Source organism: Eumetopias jubatus, unplaced genomic scaffold (assembly GCF_037043125.1).
Source record: "Eumetopias jubatus isolate StellerSeaLion01/CBP00866 unplaced genomic scaffold, mEumJub1_p1.0 scaffold_7, whole genome shotgun sequence".
Taxonomy (NCBI): Eukaryota; Metazoa; Chordata; class Mammalia; order Carnivora; family Otariidae; genus Eumetopias; species Eumetopias jubatus.
In genome coordinates this window covers 113,785,580-113,799,157 of record NW_028274813.1, presented here as the reverse complement: position 1 = coordinate 113,799,157, position 13,578 = coordinate 113,785,580, and the positions used below count along the sequence as shown (strand labels likewise).

The following is a 13,578-nucleotide window of genomic DNA, read 5'->3' as shown; positions in this document are numbered from 1 at the left end:
TTTAGATGTCTTTTAAAGCGAAGTAAGGAAATGTTAGTAAAATCAGTTTTGGTAAGGTATCAATACAAATAACCTTTTATTAAAGACTGGTTCCCTACCAAAAAGTCCTCCTCACCTTTTTTAAGAAGTAGAAATGTAAATAAACTAAAACAGCCACATACATCTCTTTAATTATGTAGCTGATAGGTATGTTCTTAGGTTTGATCCTTCTGTAGGGTGGATAATGTCCCATTCACACTGCTCTGTTTTCTTCCAGATTCTCTTCAGGTTGCTTCCCCCTAGGGATGACATCATCGTAGGTGTGCCTCCCAAATCCTAGAGATGGGGTGGGGGGATATAAACAGAAGAATCACCTATATAAGGACATCATGGCAGAGATTTTTAAAGTTTTGTGAACATACATATGGGTACTGTGAGAGAGGAAATGATATTTAAGTTGAAGTCTAAAGGATTTGGGGTATTTGTTTATCCACAGGTTTATCTAAAAGGTAATTTTACTTATTATATGACATGTTTGGCCTTTGTACCACTGGGGAGGAGGGATTTTTTTTTTTTGACAGTTCCCCTATGTGCATATATAATCACCTTTAAATCTGCTTTTTCAATTCCCCAGATTATTACTAGCTGAAAAAGGACCATGTCAGTATCATGGGCTCTTACCTTATAGTAGGAATGCAAAATGATGGAAGTGATTTCTGCTCTTAAGATCATAGGAGGGGCCTGAGGAGGAAACATAGATTTACAACTATCTACAAGGGTAAGAAATGAGTGCTATGATGGTTTTCACGCCACGTTTATTGAATACCTACTATATACCAAGTGTTGTGCCAGGTATTGATAATAGAGCAGTAAATAGGAGAAACAGATTTGGAGCCTGAAGAAATTGGAGTTAGGATCACAATTTAGGAAGTTATCTGGTGTAGTTATAACTTAAGGATTTTAAATCAGGGTGGTGGCTGTAGAAATGGGAAGAGATGACTGAGAATCACATTATTTAGGTTTAGTTACTAAATCAGTGAGGGAATGAGAACTCTTAGGAGGGCCATTTTACAGATTTCAATGATGGTACCATTTGTGGGACAGTTGGAGTCAGCAAAAGAGGAGCTTGGTTCAGAAAGTACTGCATTTGGGGCCCCTGGCCTGCTCAGTTAATGGAGCACATGACTCTTGATCCCAGGGTTGTGAGTTTGAGCCCCAAGTTAGGTGTAGAGATTACTTAAAATCTTAAAAAAAAAAAAAATACTACATTTGATTCTGGACCTGTCAAATTACAGGCATCAGTGGGTAGGATAGGCCTAGAGTTCTGAAAAGAGCCTAAGACTAAAGAATTTAATGTTTGAAACAGCAAAAAGGGAGATTTCTAAGGAAGACCATTTGGAGGCAAATGTAAAGTAGGCTAATGGCTGAAATTGCAGGAGCAGGTACATTGAGAGGGAAAGAGGAGTAACTTTTATAGAAAACGTCAAACATTACTACAGCAATTATCAGTACATGGCCTCACTTTTCATCTATATCCTCATTTACCGCCACTCCAAATATTTTGAAGATCTATTTATTAGAGAGAGTGGGAAGGGGGAGCAGAGGGAGAAAGAATCTTCAAGCAGGCTCCCTGCTGAGTGCAGAGCCCGATGCAGGGCTCAATCTCAAAACCCTGAGATCATGACCTGAGCCAAAATCAAGAGTCAGCGGCTTAACCAACTTGAGCCACCCAGGTGCCCCTCCAAATATTTTGAATTAAATCTCAGGTATCATGTCATTTCATCTGTAAATAAATATTTTGGAATATCTCCAAAGTATATTTAAGCACAACTACAATAAAGTCTTAAACTTTTGTTTTTTTAAGGAATTTTTGGTGGTGGTCTTTTTTTCCTTAAAATAAAAATATCTTTACTGGGTTTTCTCTATTTTATTTGTGTGTGTGTGTATGTATGTATGTGTTTATTTATTTATTTTTGAGAGAGGAGGGAAAGCACAAGAGAGAATACACAAGTCCGGGGTGAGGGAGAGAGAATCTCAAGCAGGCCCAGCGCTGAACTGACATGGGGCTGGATCTCAAAACCCTGAGATCATGACCCAAGCCAAAATCAAGAGCGGATGCTTAACTGACTGAACCACCCAGGCGCTCTTCTCATTTTAAAGATGATACATGTTCGTGAAACAATAAAAGTACAAGAATAAAACACACCTGAGGGGCGCCTGGGTGGCTCAGATGGTTAAGCGTCTGCCTTCAGCTCAGGTCATGATCCCAGGGTCCTGGGATCGAGTCCCGCATCGGGCTCCCTGCTAGGCGGGGAGCCTGCTTCTGCCTCTGCCTCTCTCTCTGTCTCTGACTCTCATGAATAAATAAATAAAACACTTAAAAAAAAAAAAAACACCCCTGAAATTCCCCACCCAGTTACAACCACTACTAGTATTCTGATGACCATCTTTCCAGACATTTCTCCTTTGTGCATGTGTAATACTTTTGCATGCTGTTTTACAAACCTGTTTATCTCCCCTTTGCTAGGTCTATACTATTGTAGACAGTTTTCTATATCAATTAATACACATCTGTCTCCTGCTTTTTAATGGGGCATGATATTCCATGGTTTGGGTGTTTCAGCTTGGGTGATGACTTATTAATGAACTTGTGGCTGAATTAGAGGTGGTGAAGAAGTGATTCTAGGCAACTGAGGCAGGAGGGAGGAGTCCTGAAGAATAATGAAGTCCTGGGACACCTGGGTGGCTTGGTTAAGTGTCTGCCTTAGGCTCAGGTCATGATCTCAGGGTCCTGGGATCGAGTCCCACAATGGGCTCCTTGCTCAGCGGGGAGCCTGCTTCTCCCTCTGCCTGCTGATCCCTCTACTTGTGCTTGCTCGCTCTCTTGTTCTGACAGACAAAAATCTTAAGGAAAAAAAAAAGTCACAAGAGGGTAATTGGAAAGATGGTGTTAAAGTGTTGGCATTTTTTTAATATACTGGAGATTTCGTATGGAGCTGGAAAGAATTGGTAGCTAGCTGGAAGTTACTGTTTACTTTTTTTTTGGAAAATTTTATTTATTTATTTGACAGAGACAGCTAAAGCAGGAACACAAGCAGGGGTAGCGGGAGAGGGAGAAGCAGGCCTCCCGCTGAGCAGGGAGCCCAGTGTGGGCTCGATCCCAGGACCCTGGGATCATGACCTGAGCCGAAGGCAGACGCTTAGCGACTGAGCCACCCAGGCACCCCTGTTTACGTTACATCTTAAGTTCTGTTGAGATTTCTAAATTTTGTTTTTGCCTAAGTCATTTGTGCTACTAGAAACAGATGGGTGCTAAAAGTTTATTGTAAATGCTAACTTTTAGGCCCCTTAAAGTTTGTTACAACAGTACCTTAGACTGCAGAAATGAGCACTGCCTTTTAAATTGCTCTCAATGGGGCTCCTGGATGGTTCAGTTGGTTAAGCATCTGCCTTTGGCTCAGGGCATGATCCAGGCCTGCATTGGGCTCCCTGCTCAGCAGAGAGCCTGCTTCCCCCTCTCCCTCTGCTGCTCCCCCTGCTTGTGCCCTCTCTCTTGTCAAATAAATAAATAAAACTTTAAAAAAAAATTGCTCTAATTGTGTATCTTCTTTATCTCCAAGAGAAGGGTGGCAAACTATAGCCCTTGGGCCAAAGGCCATCACCTGTCTTTCTCCTGCCCACAAGCTAAGAGTTGTTTTGTACATTTTTAAATGGTTGGAAATCAAAAAAAGATTTTGTGACAGAAAGTTATATGAAATTCAAAATCATTGCCCATAAGCAAGTTGGAACACTGCCACATATTCGTTTGCATATTATCTATGGCTGCTTTTTGAGTTTTTATTTTTTAAGTTTTTTTTAAGATTGATTTATTTAGGGGTGCCTGGGTGGCTCAGTCGTTAAGTGTCTGCCTTCGGCTCAGGTCATGATCCCAGGGTCCTGGGCTCGAACCCCACATCAGGCTCCCTGCTCAGCGGGGAGCCTGCTTTTCCCTCTCCCACTCCCCCTGCTTGTGTTCTCTCTCTCTCTCTGTGTCTCTCTCTGTCAAATAAAATCTTTAAAAAGATTTATTTGTCAGAGAGAGAGGGAGAGAGCGCGCACAAGCAGGGGGAGCGGCCAGCAGAGGGAGAAGCAGACTCCCCACTGAGCAGGGATCATGACCTCAGCTGAAGGCAGACGCTTAACCAACTGAGCCACCCAGGCGTCCCATTAAGGTTTCTTGTTTTGTTTTGTTTTTTAAGATTTATTTATGGGTGCCTGGGTGGCTCAGTTGGTTGGGCGGCTGCCTTCGGCTCAGGTCATGATCCTGGAGTCCCGGGATCGAGTCCTGCATCGGGCTCCCTGCTCGGCGGGGAGTCTGCTTCTCTCTCTGACCCTCCCCCATCTCATGTGCTCTCTCTCTCTCTCATTCATTCTCTCAAATAAATAAAATCTTTTTTTTAAAAGATTTTATTTATTTGAGAGAGTGGAGTGCAAGTGCAGCGGGGAGGAGCAGAGGGAGTCTTGAGGTGGACTCCCTGCTGAGCATGGTGCTTGATCTCAGGATTCTGAAATCACAACCTGAGCTGAAACCAGAAGTCAGATGCCTAACTGACTGCACCACCCAGGCTCCCCTGTTTCTTGAGTTTTTAAAAAATTGTGGTTAAAAACACAAAATTTGCCATCTTAGCCATTTTTAAGTGTGTAGTTCAGTGGCATTAAGTACATTTGTACCGTGCAGTTTCTATGGCTGCTTTTGCAGTACTGTGGCAGAGCTGAGTAGGTGGGATAGATATCCACAAGTCCACAAGGTCAAAAATATTTTCTATCTGACCATTTACAGGAAAAGTTTGTCAACCCCTATTCTAAAATAATGGAAATTAATTTCAAAGCAAGCAAACTTCTGAATCATAGGACTATTACTAAGAGGCAGAGGTGACTAATAAATCTCTTATTCCTATCAAATGCCTGTTTTGTCACGTCAATTCCCCCACTGTCTATAAGTCAAATTTGATTGATTACTGTGCTGGAGAAAATAGTTTATCTTTTAGCTTAATGGACCCTAGTTCTGCCTAAAAGAAGTAGACAATAATTAATGTTCACAATTTAAAGAAAAATATGCTTCCACAGCTTGATGATGGAAGGGGCTTCTACCCTAACAGAATGGGGTCTCGAGCTTTTTCTTTCCTTATTCTTTATTTTTAAAAATTAAAAACTAATTGTTTGCTACATTTGTTTTATTCCTAGTATATATACACTTTTTTCCTCAACCATTTTTTTTTTTAAGATTTTATTTATTTGACAGAGACAGCAAGCGAGGGAACACAAGCAGGGGGAGTGGGAGAGGGAAAAGCAGGCCCTCCACTGAGCAGGGAGCCCGATGCGGGGCTCCATCCCAGGACCCTGAGATCATGACCTGAGCTGAAGGCAGACCCTTAACAACTGAGCCACCCAGGTGCCCCTAACTCAACCATTTGAAAGTAAATTGCAGACATGGCATTTTACCCCTAAATATGTAAGCAGATATCTTAAAATAAGGACTTTCTCTTCCTACATTACCACAATACTGTTAATACTTATTTCAAGAAGTTTGCCGTAAGATACATACAGTCCCATTTTTCTGAAGAGTCCAGGCCAGTGGTGGTGTAGAATGCCTTACAATCTGCACTCTTGTTTGTTTCCTCATGATTAAAATCCAGTTAAACATTTTTGGCAAGAATACTACAGATGAGGGGTGCCTGGCTGGCTCAGTCAGTAGTGTGTGGCTCTCAGGGTTGTGAGTTTGAGCCCCACATTAGGTGTAGAGATTACTTAAAAAAATTAAAAAGGGGCGCCTGGGTGGCTCAGTTGGTGAAGTGTCTGACTTCAGCCCAGGTCATGATCTTAGGGCCCTGGGATCCAGCCCAGCCTTGGGCTCCACACTCACTGGGGAGTGTGCTTCTCCCTCTCCCTTTGCCCCTCCCTCTGCTCATGCTGTCTCTCAAATAAATAAGAACTTTTTTAAAAAATATCAGTCGTGGGCACCTGGGTGGCTCAGTTGGTTAAGCGACTGCCTTCGGCTCAGGTCATGATCCTGGAGTCCGGGATCGAGTCCCACATCGGGCTCCCTGCTCAGCGGGGAGTTTGCTTCTCCCTCTGACCCTCTTCCCTCTCGTGCTCTCTATCTCTCATTCTCTCTCTCAAATAAATAAATAAAATCTTAAAAAAAAAAAATCAGTCGTTAAGCGTCTGCCTTTGGCTCAGGTCATGATCCCAGGGTCCTGGGATCGAGCCCCGCATCGGGCTCCCTGCTCAGTGGGGAGCCTGCTTCTCCCTCTCCCACTCCCCTGCTTGTGTTCCCTCTCTTGCTGTGTCTCTCCCTGTAAAATAAATAAATAAATAAATAAATAAATAAAAATTATAAAGAATACTACACAGATGATGTGAAATTCCGGTTAGATCCCCTCAAGACGGGTGTGATGTCAGTATGTCCTAGCATCTTTGTATATTTACCCATCAGCTGATGGGAGACAATAATGTAATAATAAAATGAAGAAATGGGGCTTTTTTCTCTGCGTACATCCCTGGTGTCTCTTCCTAATAAGGATACCAGTCCTATTGGATTAGGGCCCCACCCTTATGACCTCATTCAATTACTTAAAGGCTTTATCTCTCAACTGGTACACTGGGGGGTTAGAGCTTAAATATATGAATGGGGGTTGGGGTGGGTAAAATTCAGTCTATACATTAAACGCACACACCTGACCGGTACAAAAACTGGACAGGCTTTTGAAGCAGATAAGGATTCAACTCTCACCTTTACAACTTTGTGGTCTTTGGCAGATCAGTTAATCCCTCTGACCCTCACTTCACTTTCCTTACACATGTGAAATGGGTATGATAGTGCCACATAAGGATGTTGTGAGGATTGGGAAATAAACCTTCCCTGGAAGGAAGTGACATGAATTAATGTGGAGATGAAAGGAGCTGGTGACCTGGGACCCCACAATGACCCGCAGATCATGCAGTTATCTACTCTACCAATAATGGGAGAAGTCAAAGGTTAGAATCTGAAACCTGTGAGATGTGAAAAGAGTTTCAGAGGGAAGTAGCAGGATTGAATTGAATAAGACACAGTGGAAAGATATACCATGCTCATGGATGGAAAAATTAACTCTCGATGAACATGATGCAGAAATCCTCAACAAAATATTAGCAAACTGGGCGCCTCAGTGGCTCAGTCGTTAAGCAGCTGCCTTCGGCTCAAGTCATGATCCCAGAGTCCTCGGATTGAGTCCCACATAGGGCTCCCTGCTCAACGGGAAGCCTGCTTCTCCCTCCCCCACTCCCCCTGCTTGTGTTCCTGCTCTCGCTGTCTCTGTCTCTGTCAAATAAATAAAATCTTTAAAAAAAAATTAGCAATTTAAGAATACGTTAAAAGGATCATGTTCCACAATCAAGTGAGATTTATTCCAGGGATGCAAGGAGATTCGATGTCTGCAAATCACAATCAAGGTGATACACCACAGTAACAAATTAAGGATAAAAACTATGTGATCATCGGGGTGCCTGGGTGGTTCAGTTGGTTAAGCAACTGCCTTCGGCTCAGGTCATGATCCTGGAGTCCCAGGATTGAGTCCCGCATGGGGTTCCCTGCTCAGCAGGGAGTCTACTCCCTCTGACCCTCTTCCCTCTCATGCTCTCTCTCTACCATTCTTTCTCTCTCTCTCAATAAATAAATAAAAATCTAAAAAAAAAAAAAACAACTATGTGATCATCTCAACAGATGCAGGAAAAGCATCTGACAAAATTCAAGATCTATATATGATAAAACTGCAACAAAGTGTCTAGAGTGAACGTACCTCAACATAACAAAGGCCATATATGACAAGCCTGCAGGTAACATCACACTCAAAAGTGAAAAGCTGAAAGTAAGATCAGGAACAAGGATGTCCACTCTACTTTTTTTTTTTTTTGGTGAAAAAAATTTAATTTAGATTTAGCCAGCTCAGTTTAGATGATTCCAATTTTGTTGGCAACATCCAAAGCATCATAGTCAGGAGCCAGTCGAACATATGCCTTCTCTCCATCAGGCCTGATCAAGGTGTTGACCTTGGCCACGTCAATGTCGTAGAGCTTCTTCACAGCCTGTTTGATCTGGTGCTTATTGGCCTTGACATCCACAATGAACACAAGTGTGTTGTCTTCTGTTTTCTTCATGGCTGACTCAGTGGTCAGGAGGAACTTGATGATGGCATAGTGATCAAGCTTGTTTCTCCCAGGGGCACTCTTTCGAGGATATTTGGGCTGCCTCCGCAGACGCAGTGTCTTGGGTCGTCGGAACGTAGGTGACGTGTGGATTTTCTTTTTTTTTGTGACTGCGGAGGCCTTTCAGCACCGCTTTCTTGGCCTTCAAAGCCTTTGCTTTGGCTTCGGCTTTGGGAGGGGCAGGGGCTTCCTTCTTAGCCTTCGGCGCCCTCTTCGTAAAAGGCTGTCCACTCTACTTTTATTCAACACAGTATTGGAAGTCCTAGCCAGACCAATAATAAAAGGCATCCATATGGGAAAGTAGAAGTAAAACTGTCACTATTTTAAGATGATCTATTATATATAGATAATCCTAAAGACTCCCAACAAAATCTGCTAGAACTAATGAATGATTTTGGTAAAGTTGCAGGATACAAAATCAATATACAAAAATCTGTTGTTTCTATACACTAACAACTATCAGAAAGAAATCCCATTTACAATTGCTTCAAAAACAAAATACCTAGGAATAAAGGTGAAAACTTTCTGAAAACTGTAAGACATTAACGAAAGAAATTGAATAAGACACAAATGGAAAGATATATCATGCTCATGGATTGAAAGACTATTGTTAAAATGTACATACTACCCAAAGCAATCTATAGATTCAGTGCAATCCCTCCCAAGATCCCAACGGCATTTTTCACAGAAAGAACATCTTAAAATAAGTATGAAACCACAAAAGACCCTGAATAGCCAGAGCAATCTTTTTTTTTAAAGATTTTATTTATTTATTTGACAGAGACACAGCAAGAGAGGGAACACAAGCAGAGGGAGTGGGGGAGGGAGAAGCAGGCTTCCTGCGGAGCAGGGAGCCCGACGTAGGGCTCGATCCCAGGACCCTGGGATCATGACCTGAGCCGAAGGCAGATGCTTAACAACTGAGCCACCCAGGTGCTCCTAGCTAAAGCAATCTTGAGAAAGAACAAAGTTGGAGGCAACCTGCTCCCTGATTTCAAACTATATTTCAAAGCTCTAGTAATCAAAACAGTATGGTATTGGCATAAAAACATCCTAGGTCAATAGAACAGAATAGAGAGCCCAGAAATAAACCCACATATGTATGGTCAACTAATTTACAACAAAGGAGACAAGAATATACATAGCGTGAGGAAAGGACAATCTCTTCAATAAATGGTGTTGAGAAAAACTGGACAGCCACACTCAAAAGAATGAAACCAGACTACTATCTTACACCATACACAAAAATTAACTCAAAATGGATTAAAGACTTGAATGTAAGACCTGAAACTATAAAACTCCTAGAAGAAAATATTGGCAGTAAGCTCCTTGACACTGGTCTTGTTGATGATTTTTGGATCTGACTCCAAAAGCAAAGGCGACAAAAGCTAAAATAAATGGAACTACATCAAACTAAAAAGCAGAACAGCAGGTTCCTGGGTGGCTCAGTCAGTTAGGCATCTGACTCTTGATTTCGGCTCGGGTCATGATCTCAGGATCGTGAGATCGAGCCCTGTGTTGGGCTCCACGCTCAGCAGGGAGTCAGCTTGACATTCTCTCCTCCCTCTGCCCCTCCTCCTGCTCATGCGTGTGTGTGTGTGTGTGCTCTCTAAAATTAAAAAAAAAAACTTTTAAAAAGCTGAACAGCAAAGAAAACCAACAAAATGAAAAGGCAACCTATTGAATGAGAGAAATCTTTGCAAATATTTTATCTGACAATGGGTGAATACCTGAAATATATGAAGAACTCATACAGCTCAATAGCAAAGAAAGAAAGAAAGAAAGAAATATCTGTGCTTGTTTCGGCAGCACATATACTAAAATTGGAACGATACAGAGAAGATTAGCATGGACATGTAAAATAAAAGTTACATGATGCCTCTGTTTAAAAAAAAGAAAAAGAAAAAATATCTGATTTAAAAGTGGACAGGGGCCCCTGGGTGGCTCAGTCTTGTTAAGCGTCTGCCTTCAGCTCAGGTCATGATCCCAGGGTCCTGGGATCAAGCCCCGCATCAAGCTCCCCGCTCCACGGGAAACCTGCTTCTCCCTCTCCCACTCCCCCTGCTTGTGTTCCTTCTCTCGCTGTGTCTCTGTCAAATAAATAAAATCTTTAAAAATAAATAAATAAAAGTGGACAGAAAATGGGGTGCCTGGGTGACTCGGTTAAGTGTCCAATTCTTGATTTCAGCTCAGGTCATGATCTCAGGGTCGTGGGATCGAGCCCTGTGTTGGGCTCCATGTTGAGCTAGGGGCCTGCTTGAGATTCTCTCTCTCCTCTCTCTGCCCCTCCCCTCTCATTCACACTCTCTCTAATTAAAGAAAAAACAATGGATAGAGGACCCTAATAGACAATTTTCCAAAGAAGGCGTACAGATGGCCAATAGGCACATGAAAAGGTGCTCAAATCACTAATCAGGGAAATGCAAATCAAAACCATAGTGAGATTTCCACCTTACACCTGTTAGAATGGCTATTCTCAAAAAGACAAGAAATAACAAGTGTTGGCAAGGATGTGGAGGAAAGAACCCTTGTGTGGGGATGCAAACTGGTGCAGCCACTATGAAGAACAGTATAGAGTTTTCCTCAAAAAATTAAAAATAGAACTTCTGTATGATCCAGCAATTCCACTTCTGGGTATTTATCCAAAGACAATGAAAACACTAATCTGAAAAGATATATGCACCACCCCCCATGTTCACCGCAGCATTATTTACAATAGCCAAGATATGGAAAAACTAAGTGTCCATCGATGGATGAATGGATAAAGAAAATATGGCATATATATATAGAATAGAATACTATTCAGTCATAAAAAGAATGAAATCTTGCCATTTGCAACAACATGGATAGAGCCCTGAGAAGGCATTATGCTAAGTGAAATAAGTTGGACAGAGAGACAAATACTGTATGATCTCATTTGTGGAATCTAAAAAACAAACAGGGGCACCAGACTGGCTTAGTAAAGCATGTAACTCTTGATCTCAAGGTTCTAAGTTTGAGCCCCACATTGGGTGCAGAGATTACTTAAAAAAATAAAAATAGCCTGGTGGCTCAGTCAGTTAAGGGTCTGTCTTTGGCCCAGGTCATGATCCCAGGGTCCTGGAATTGAGCCCCGCATTGGGCTCCCCACTCAGCAGGGAGTCTGCTTCTCCTTCTGCCCCTCCTCCAGCTCATGCTCTCTCTCAAATAAATAAAATCTTTAAAAAAAATAAAAACAACAAACAAAAACACCAAGTTCATAGATACAGACAACAGATTGGTGGTTGCCAGGGTGTGGCAAATAGGTGAAAGGGATCAAAACTAGAGTTACAAAATAAACAAGGCAGTCCGCCCTTGGGGAGTGTAAAGCCAAGTGAGAATAAACCCTAAGTTCCTAGAACACTGTAAGTTTTGTAAGGTTACTTTTTTTTTCTAAAGATTTTATTTTTAAGTAATCTCAGCACCCACCCAGGGGCTTGAATTTACAACCCTGAGATTAAGAGTTGCATGTTCCCCCATAAAGTTACATATCTTGAGCTCTTATATGCGAGGTGTCATTCCACGCACTTGACAATTTAACCTCACAATTCTGTTGGATAGGTACTATTATTATCTCCATTTCTCTGCTAAAGAAATGTAGATATAAAGAAGTTAAATACCTGGCTGGTAAGTGGCAGAACCTGTTCAATCACATAGTAATTAACTGAGCATTAATGATGGGAGACCTAGGAAGGGCATGAATGAGGGCACTCACACTCTTGCTACAAGTTCCTGGAGATCTTGTGACATTGTGTGGGTTCTGGTCACATTTTCTTTGGCCCTTGGTGAAGTCCCCATCAGTTTAACAGGCAGCATAACCATGAGAAAAACATGTCTTGGGAGTCCACAGGGAGCTGGATTCGAATCCCAGGGTTCCCACTTAAGTGATGAATTTGACCAAGTCAAAGCTTCACTGGCCTAATAGGAACAACAACCGGCTACACTGGGAAGTCATGAGGATTCAATATAAAGTTGAGCCATATGGGGGCACCTGGGTGGCTCAGTCCATTAAGGGGGGGGCGGAGTCTTGATTTCAGTTCAGGTCTTTGTCTCAGGGTCCTGAGTTCAAACCCCTAGATGCGCTCCACACTAGGCCTGGAGCCTACTTTCAAAAAAAAAAAAAAAAAGAGTCGAGCCATATGAAATTGCTGTTTACGGACGTCTAAAACGGGGCTCCGGGCGCCTGGGTGGTACAGTCGGTTAAGCGAAGGACTCTTGGTGTCCCCTCAGTCATGATCTCAGGGTTGTGGGATCCGCCTGCTTCTCACTCTGCGCTCAGTAGGGAGTCTACTTGGGGTTCTCTCTCCCTTTCCCTCTGCCCCTCGTGCTCCTGCTCTATCTAAAATAAACTATTTTTTTTAAGGGTGGAATCCACCAAAATAGTTAACATTCCTCTGTGCTTCTGATTTTTCCAGTCCTAAATTCCTTTTTCCTATCCTGCTTAAGGCATAGTCCTGTTCAACTGTTTGGGTGGTTCTGATGACTCAAAATTGCATATTGTTGATCTACCCTCTGGAGGCCAGTCAATTAGCCCGTGGCAGCCTCATGAGATTTGGCAATTCCTACAAGGATCTGGAGCTTCTTTCCAGCCAGCCACAAGCACAACCCTTGGGGGGCCAGAGAAGTCAAGAGCCATGACATCTCCATGCCCTGCCACACAGAGACTCAGTGCACTTTCATCCTTCTTTCCACAGCCTATTTTGCACTTATTTTTCGCTGTACGGCGGGCAGTGATGTTGGCTCCATTTTAAAATGTGCAAACTTGAGGGCTAGAGAGAGTCGGGCACCAAATAGTGTTGGAAGTAACGGGGTTTTGACGTTAGATAGATCAGTCCAGGCAATGCCTCTAGTGTCTGACCGGCTCAAAGGCCTTGAACCTCTCCAACCTGTTTCCTTTTCTGGAGAAGGGTGCTTAATATCTCCTTTCCTCATATAGCTCTTTTGGGTTCAACCCAGGTTTTCCAGGGCTCGCCTCTGGGAGCTCGGGATGTGGCGAGTTGACCCACGCGGAGACCCTGAGGAGAGCGCGTGCGCGCCGCGGGGGGGGTTGGAGGGAAGGGCTCCGCCCAGCGCGCGCACAGCCACGGCCATGCATAAATATCGGTATTTTCTTTCCACTGGCGACAGAACTGGCCTCGACATGCCCAGGTTCCGGCCGACTACAAGTACCGCGGTGGGTCTCAAAAGCCGGAACTGAAAGTACCCAGCCCCCGGCAGTGCGGAACAATTGTGCTATCCCCACAGCAGGCGGGGCCGGAAAGCTTGGGCGGATAAGGCCCGCGCCTGCGCGTCTCCGTCTTTCTCGGAAGAGACCGCCTCCCTCCCTGCCCACGACTCGTAAGCCAAGAGGCGGGGCTC

The 13,578-nt window shown here is 43.2% G+C and overlaps 1 pseudogene; it reads left to right on the top strand.

Annotated features, from left to right (window-relative positions):
• The first annotated feature begins 9,995 nt into the window (after window positions 1–9,995).
• On the top strand, window positions 9,996–10,089 carry LOC114206605 (U6 spliceosomal RNA; annotated as a pseudogene).
• Window positions 10,090–13,578: the final 3,489 nt, after the last annotated feature.